The 8,575-nt window shown below is 55.3% G+C and overlaps 2 non-coding genes across 2 annotated transcripts; both read right to left on the reverse strand.

The window, feature by feature from the left end:
• Nucleotides 1–1,865: 1,865 nt before the first annotated feature.
• Nucleotides 1,866–1,939, reverse strand: TRNAN-GUU (transfer RNA asparagine (anticodon GUU)). Its single transcript has one exon. It is a non-coding gene; the product is annotated as a tRNA-Asn (tRNA).
• Nucleotides 1,940–3,510: 1,571 nt separating this feature from the next.
• On the reverse strand, nucleotides 3,511–3,694 carry LOC144929641 (U2 spliceosomal RNA). Its single transcript, XR_013634905.1, has one exon. It is a non-coding gene; the product is annotated as a U2 spliceosomal RNA (small nuclear RNA).
• Nucleotides 3,695–8,575: the final 4,881 nt, after the last annotated feature.

Consider the following 8,575-nt stretch of genomic DNA (forward strand, 5'->3'; position numbering starts at 1 on the left):
GGGAATTGGTGGCTTCTGCTGCAGGTGATGGGCATCTCAGGCACTGAAAGCCATGGCCTAGAGGAGGGAAGCGCTTAACTGCAGAGTCTGCAGCCGCCTAGGGCCAGTGCTGAGGATTTAGAGGCCCTAGCGCCGCCGTTGCTAGGTTCAAGCATGCTCAGCCTTGGAATTGCCACCCTTCCCTTGACTAGTAGCTGCGGCTATCTCAGGCTGGCCTCTGACAATTGTCCCCATGGCTATAGTCAGAGAAGCTGCAGGTGGCTCTGTGACTACTGGGGGCCATTAAGCTAGGAGCGGATAAAGAAAGTGGAATTAACCTCAAGGAACAGAGGTCACCCATAGGAAAGGAATGTCAAGGGAAGCAGGGAAAGAGGAAGCAGGTGAGGCTTGCAGTGGGAGAATAGTCCCAGCTGGTTGGGAAGCATCTCCAAAGTAGAAAGGAAACAAGCATGGGCAGAGGTGGTGGGGACCAGGCAGTAGACTAGCCTGTAGATGGGAGCAGAGGGAGAAAGGCTGGTGTCTTCAGATTCCCAAGGGCTAAGTCTTCACTTTGGGGAAATGGTGTTTGCAAGGGGCTTGCTCGAATGGCAGGATGGGTGCTGGGGAAGGGATTTGTCAGAACTGACCAGGTATCTGCTGGCTTTGGATCTTTGAGCTGAGAGTGGGACCACACACAGTGACTGGTGACATGGGGTGGCACTGGAGATGTGGCTATAGAAGGTCTGAATGAGGAAGGAGACAAATCTGTGGGGAGCTTCCCTGATGACTCTGAAAGTTCTGCTCACTGTGGACACTGGTAAACCCACATGGGTAGAGTGCAATGAGAAGAACTGGGGGCTGAGGGAGCTGTGTATGGCAACACACATAGTCATGTAGAGGTGTGTGATCAAAATGAAAAATGTCTCTGAGATTCAGGACCGGGGACACTAGGGCACCAATGGCCCTCCCACACCAGGCCCATGCTCGGAGCCCACAATGACGACATGGGGCCCACAAATATGTTTGGCACCAGGGCCCACAGATGGTTAATCTGCCCCTAAATCCAGATGCTGGGGGCTATGGTTGAAGGCACAGCAGAGTGGCGCAGCGGCAGCGTGCTGGGCCCATAACCCAGAGGTCAGTGGATCGAAACCATCCTCTGCTAGGGATGTACTTGTTTCTTTTTGCTCTGGGCCCTCACGCCCTGGAGGTGGCTGAGGCGGGGGCCTGCCAGGGAGCTCCCTGGCACCTCTGACTGCCTGGGCTGAAGGCAAGAGGCCTGCGTGTGGTGAGGGCTCCTGTCCCAACTGGAGGCAGCCGTGCTTCCTCGTCCCCTTCTCCCATCCGCACCGGCAGGCGGCTGCTGCGTAGAACAGGAGGGAGGCTCTCGGGACACTACACAGCTCTGTGTGGCTGTCAGGGGAAAGAGCCGAGGCTCCCGACTCGACCTGCCATTGACTCGCGGGGCTCTGCGCTCTGTCAGCCGGGGTGGGCCAGGCTTTGGCCGGGACTCAGGTTGGGGCAGCATGGCCGCACTTCCCTGACGAGGCATGAGGCAGGCCAAGGGCTGTGTGCAGCCAACAGGGAAGTGGGAGGGAGGCATCTTTGAGGCGTTGTGTCTCATCCGTTTCTCCCTTGCCGCTTGAGTGGAGGCAGGAAGGGACCGAAACATACCAGATTCAAGGTTTTGCACTCTGCCATGAGGATTGAGCCCAAGCCCCTGGTATGGCTGCGGGGAGATGCGATTCTGGGTCGCATTCAGCGCACTCTGAGGGCCACCAGCTGAAACCACTGAGGCCAAGAGGGACAGTTTTCAGGTGGCAAAAGGGAAACTTTGAGGCTCCCAGCAGGTCTTGAGGAGCAAAGAAGTAGCACAGGGTTAGCACCATCCCTGGGTGGGCTCGAACCACCAGCCTTTCGGTTAACAGCCGAACACGCTGACCCCTTGCGCCACAGAGACACCTAGAGACTGATGTGCTGTTACCAAAGCTGGTGCCTAGCAGCGTGCATGTGTGGGGCAGAGTGTTGGGGTGTGGGAGGCAGTGAGGGGTGCAGGCTCTGGGAGGGAGCTTGGTGCAGGAGCGGGCTCCGGGCTGGGCAGGGTGTTGGGGTGTAGGAGGAGCTATGGGGTGTGGACTCTGGGGGTGGAATTTGGGTGTAGGAGGGGTTCCGTACCGGGGCTGAGTGTTGGGGTGCGGGGTCTGGAGGGAGCTCCGGGCTGTGATTTGGGGTGCAGGCTCCGGCTGGGAGGTGCTTACCACTGGTGGCTCCCAGACAGGAGCTGGCTGCTGGCATGTCTGTGTGCGGCCCCTGGGAGGGAGGGGGGCAGCGGATCTCTGTGCACTGACCACACCTGCAAGCGCCGCCCCTACAGCTGCCATTGGCCGGTTCCAAGCCAATGGGAGCTGCGGGGACAGTTCTGGAGGTTGGGGCAGGGCATGGAGCTGCCTAACCCCCCACTTTCCCCACGGGCCCCAGAGATGTGCCAGCAGCCAGCCGGGTCTGGGAGGGGCCCCGGGCCAGGGCAGACACGCAGCCTCTGAGCCCCGCTGTGCTGCTGGACTTTTAGCGGCCCAGAGATCAGGATTGACTGGCTGAGGCTCCAGGATCGACCAGTCGATCGCAATCGACGGGTGGTGACCACTGTTATAAAGAGTAAACTGAAATGGCCATGCGATGGTGCCAGAGGCTAAGAAATGAAAAGCCCCAAGATCCCTCACTCCTCATTGACTCTGAACAGGGGTTTAATTCAAATCCCTTTCATTCTGTGGCTGGTAAAAGATAAGGTTCTAGCTATTGGAAGAGTTGTGACACTGGGGTTGTGGATGCTGTTACCATATCTCAGACTGAAAAATGATTTTAGATCTGATTCCTGGCAGCTTCCCAAAAGCAAACCCAATTGGTTCTTCCCTACAATTGGTGATCCTGGGAAGCAGGGGATCCCCTTCATCTGCTGAGGAACCTCTCTGGATCCCACTGTCAAATCTCCTCTATTTTCCAGCACTTCAGGTGCTTCTGACTCCTTGGGGAGGTTTTCCTTGCAAGGTCTCTGTGTCAATCTTTGCGTGTAGGAAGCAAAGAGTGTGGGACTGTCACTGAGCTGAAGGCGGGAAATGGTTAATTGAGAGAGATGGCTGAAGAATAAAATAGTCCCAGAAGCAGAGGTGCTGGAATGCGGGGGAGGGAGTGGGGCCTGGCCCCCAACTTTTAAAGGTGGGGAGACTATGCCCTCCAACTCTTCACTCTCTGCCCTCCAACTCTCCAAGTCTTTCTCAAAACACTCAGCCCCGGGTCTGAGTGTTATTAAAGAGAAAGATCCCAGCTTCTTAAACAGTCCTCTAGCAAGACAAAGAACCTCACGTCTATCGATTTGCAAAACACTCCCAAGAAATTGTAACAATAGTTTGTCATAAAGAAAGTAAAGCACTAGAAGGTTCCAATTTTTTCCCGCCCCTTGAAGAAATCTGCTCTCAAGAAGCCTTGTCACAGTAAAACTCTTTCTGCTTTTCTGACCAGAAGATTCTCCCCAAAAGGAGCTGCACCATTCCTGCAATACCAGGAGACACTGCAATACCAGGCCAATGCATGGGGTGGACAGAGCAAGCTCCTAGTCCGTCCCCCTGTTTCAAAAATCAATTTAATAGACAGTCCTCAAATAAAGGACATATCAGCTATTAAACTGAGAAGAACAGATTTAATAATTTTATTAAGATAATGTTGAAATAAAAAGAAAACGGTACAGAGTTCAAGCATAGAAGTTTCTGGTTATGAGGAGATAAGGTACAGATTATCAAGGGATGCGAAATTCGGTTTAGGAGCTGGTGGCATAAGGAATACATAATCTGCAATCTCTCTGATTGGGGGTAAAAGTTTAACCGATCTAAGTACAGACATTGAGATATGGGGGTATGTTGTCCATATAATGGCTATGTTCAGGTGTGGAGTATAATGAGCGGATACGATGATGGGGATGGTTCTACCCTCATTTGGTGGGATTTAATGTTCAGGGAGTTTATGATTCCAGTTCATACGGTCCAATGAAAAAAGCCTCTCAGTCCCTTTCCCATAGTGGATGCACGATGTCGAACCGGCTCACACCTCCTGGTACTGTCGGTGGCCGGTTATGTGTTCGATGTAGATGGCCCTGGACCATCGGATGGTGTCCGAGACCATGAGGCACCACATGAGCCGTGCGTAGTATCGACCGATCCCACAGGTCCACAGCACATGCTCATTGCAGGGGTCCCAAGCACGCACGGCTCCGACGATCAGGGTGTCCATCTGCACCTTGTAGCCCTTCGCTCTCAGGGTGTTGGCCAGAGAGGCGTATATTTCCAGCTTACGAGCTCAGGTTTCTCGGAAGGCTGGGGTCCTGTTCTCGAAGGGGACCGTGATGTCAACAAGGATGATCTTTTTCTGCGCCTCGTTGGTGACTACCATGTCGGGTCGCAGCTGGCTGTCAGTGCCGGGGATGGCGCAGTTCACGGCGACCTCCCCCAGGCGCGGTGCGATGGCTTTCACCAGGCGGTCCTGGATGGTGTTGTGGCGCAGCTGCCAGGCTCTGGAGTGGGGCTTGCAGCTGCACAGGACGTGAGGCAGGGTCTCGTTGGAGTAGCCACACTTCCTGCAACGCTTGTCTCAGTTCCCGTGGTGGACAGCCCCATTGAGTGGGACGCAGTTGAGCCGGGTGCAGTGGCTGAAACGCCAGTCACCGAAACGGGTGAAGCCGCCCCCAGCAAGGAAGTGGTTGCTGGCGTCCCACTTGCTGGTCAGTTCGAAGGCTTTACCCTGGTCCGGTTTACGCTTCAGGGCTTCCATGTACAGTGAGTGGATGGCCGCCTTCAGCGTCCTCTCCAGCATGCCCCTGGCACTCGGGGTGAAGATGGTGTTGTCCTCAGACCTGACCTGCGGCACCAGGACTCCCAGCTCCTGGCGCTCCTCGCACCACTCCCAGCGGCAGCCGATGTGCTTCCCCAGATGACGCGTGGCACTGTGAGCGCGGGACCACAGTGAAGCGATGTCGCACCCGTCCCATCTGAATTCGCCATCCAGGGAACCGCTCAGGAAGCTGGCGGTGTCTTGGTTGGAGGGGGCTCTGCCGATCCGCTTCTTTGTTGCATCATGGAGGGCTTTTGCTGTGATGTTCCTTACCATGGCGTCGGGACACGTCAGCAGATGGAAGGCGCGGGTGATCACCACAATGTCACACAGGTCACCCATGCGGGGGACATTGGCACCGCCATGCCTGCGGGTGATATACACCAGCTCGTTGCTGGCTCTCTGGGGAAGGAACAGCCACTTCTTCACCAGCTGCCAGATGATCTTGTCTGCCTTGTTGAGGGGTACCTTCACGACAGCGGATCCCCTTAGGATGAATAAGATGCAGGGGATCAGGAAGGTGTTCAGGGCGTTTATCTTTTGCCACGGTGCTAGCAGTGAGGCGTAGATCTTGGCGGCATCCTGCAAGATCTCCTGGATGGTGTCATCGGGTGTCTGCTGGACACGGAAACCCATCGGTGTGCGGAGGTGCCGGTAGGCCTGCCCTTCTGCCAGGGGGATGACAGGCTCGCCCTGGATCTGGAACCCTCTCATCTGCACTGAGTCCCTTTTGCTGCCGTCGATGTGGAGAGATATGAAGCGGAGCCCCATCCAATCGGCAGCTTGACTGGTGGCATCTAGAATACTTTGGAGGTTCTCTGGGTCATCCGCGGTCAGGACCAGGTCATCCGCATAAGCCAGGATGCTCACCCTCTCACCATGGAGGTTGAAGCCATCTGCACCATTGGAGATCACTCACAGCAACGGCTCCATGGCGAGGTTAAAGATGATGGGGCTGAGGGGACAGCACTGCTTAACTCCGCTCTGGATCAGGATCTCGGCAGTCTCCCCTTTGACCGAGCGAATGGTGGTGCTGCATCCCTTGTACACCTCTCGAATCACATGGAGGAAGTTCTCTGGCATCCCGAACTCCTGGAGCGTGGCAAAGATGTGATGGTGGGGCATGGACCCAAAGGTGTTAGCCAGGTCGAGCCATGCTACCGTGCACTGCCTCCGCGCCCTTTCGGCCATTTCTATGGTGGTTTGGAGGACAACATGGTGTTCATAGCAGCCCTCGCAGGACATGAAGCCTTTCTGGGTGGAGCTGATGGCTCCCCCGCTCACTGACCGCTCCGTGATCCTCGACACCAGGCAGCTGGCATAGAGCTTGGAGATCGTGGAGCAGAGGGAGATGGGCCTCCAGTTGCTGGGGTCATCCCGCTCACCCTTCTTGTACACCAGTACTATCATGGCCTTCTTCCAGGAGCTGGGAGTCTGGCAGAATCGCTTGCAGTGGTTGAAGAGTGTGGCGAGGACCAGGCAGCTGGGATCTCGCTTTTTCAGGAGGCTGTAGCGGATGCCGTCTTTCCCAGGAGCTGTGTTTTTTTGTTTTTGAGAGTCTGGCCATAGAATCATAGAATATCAGGGTTGGAAGGGACCCCAGAAGGTCATCTAGTCCAACCCCCTGCTCAAAGAAGGACCAATTCCCAGTTAAATCATCCCAGCCAGGGCTTTGTCAAGCCTGACCTTAAAAACCTCTAAGGAAGGAGATTCTACCACCTCCCTAGGTAACGCATTCCAGTGTTTCACCACCCTCTTAGTGAAAAAGTTTTTCCTAATATCCAATCTAAACCTTCCCCACTGCAACTTGAGACCATTATTCCTCGTTCTGTCATCTGCTACCACTGAGAACAGTCTAGAGCCATCCTCTTTGGAACCCCCTTTCAGGTAGTTGAAAGCAGCTATCAAATCCCCCCTCATTCTTCTCTTCTGCAGGCTAAACAATCCCAGCTCCCTCAGCCTCTCCTCATAAGTCATGTGTTCCAGTCCCCTAATCATTTTTGTTGCCCTTCGCTGGACTCTCTCCAATTTATCCACATCCTTCTTGTAGTGTGGGGCCCAAAACTGGACACAGTACTCCAGATGAGGCCTCACCAATGTCGAATAGAGGGGGACGATCACGTCCCTCGATCTGCTCGCTATGCCCCTACTTATACATCCCAAAATGCCATTGGCCTTCTTGGCAACAAGGGCACACTGCTGACTCATATCCAGCTTCTCGTCCACTGTCACCCCTAGGTCCTTTTCCGCAGAACTGCTGCCGAGCCATTCGGTCCCTAGTCTGTAGCTGTGCATTGGGTTCTTCCGTCCTAAGTGCAGGACCCTGCACTTATCCTTATTGAACCTCATCAGATTTCTTTTGGCCCAATCCTCCAATTTGTCTAGGTCTTTCTGTATCCTATCCCTCCCCTCCAGCGTATCTACCACTCCTCCCAGTTTAGTATCATCCGCAAATTTGCTGAGAGTGCAATCCACACCGTCCTCCAGATCATTTATGAAGATATTGAACAAAACCGGCCCCAGGACCGACCCTTGGGGTACTCCACTTGATACCGGCTGCCAACTAGATATGGAGCCATTGATCACTACCCGTTGAGCCCGACAATCTAGCCAGATTTCTACCCACCTTGTAGTGCATTCATCCAGCCCATACTTCCTTAACTTGCTGACAAGAATACTGTGGGAGACCGTGTCAAAAGCTTTGCTAAAGTCAAGAAACAATACATCCACTGCTTTCCCTTCATCCACAGAACCAGTAATCATTTCCCTGGGCGTAAAGTCAGTTTCCAGGACACTTGGTTCGTCAACAAGGGGCAGGGGGCAGAGGCACTCTGGGCGCTGAGCATCATTCTGGGCTGTGTGGTCGAATACATCCTTGAAGTAGCTGTAGAGATGTTCAGATGGGATCGTGCAGTAGGGCGATGGCCCATTGAGGATCTCCCTCACGGCTTTGGAGCGGTTTGCCCGGTACAGCTTTTGGATCCTTGAAGCTGCTGCTGGATCGTAGCGGCTACTGGCGTCTCTACTTCTGGCTCCCCTGGTGGTGGTGTTCTGGTTTGGAGCAGGCGTTCTGCGGGCAGGCGGGGCGTTCTTCTGGTTGGACCTTCTCCTGGGAGTGGTTTCCACAGACATTTCTTGGGTGAGCCTGTCTAGAAGGAGATCAAAGTCGTCAAAGGAAGCTGCCGCTTGTAGCTCCTCGGTCCAGGCAGTCTGCCACGTAGTGGCAGCCCTCACTATCGCCTGCTGGCCCTCATGGTCCTCGACCTCGTCTCGTGCAGGCTCAAAGCCTGCATGGTCGGCCTGCCGTCTATCTCGTGAGTCAGGGTTCCCTTCGGTTGGGTACTGGGGTAGGATCGCTGGCGGGATGCTGGCGTTGCTCATGGTCGGAGAGACGCGGTGTGGCTTGGGGGTTGCTGGGACACCGTTGGTCCTTCTAGGAGTGACTGCTGCCTGGGCGGTTGCTGCTGGAGCATGAGATCTCCCATAGGCAGCGTCCCTCAGAACGAACTCGGGGGCCGTGCTGGACCGTCTGGTGATGAGGGCCCGGTGCTTTCCTGTGGCTGCGGGGCTGGTTCCTCCAGTAACGTCTGGAGCTCGCAGGGCGGTCTGAGGCTTGGCACTGGTTCCTCCGGCAGTTGGAGTTTGCGGGGTGGTCTGAGGGGCGGCTCTGGCTCCTCCGGCAGTTGGAGTTCGCGGGGCGGTCTGAGGGGCGGCTCTG

The sequence above is a fragment of the Lepidochelys kempii genome, chromosome 22 (assembly GCF_965140285.1).
Source record: "Lepidochelys kempii isolate rLepKem1 chromosome 22, rLepKem1.hap1, whole genome shotgun sequence".
NCBI lineage: Eukaryota > Metazoa > Chordata > Testudines > Cheloniidae > Lepidochelys > Lepidochelys kempii.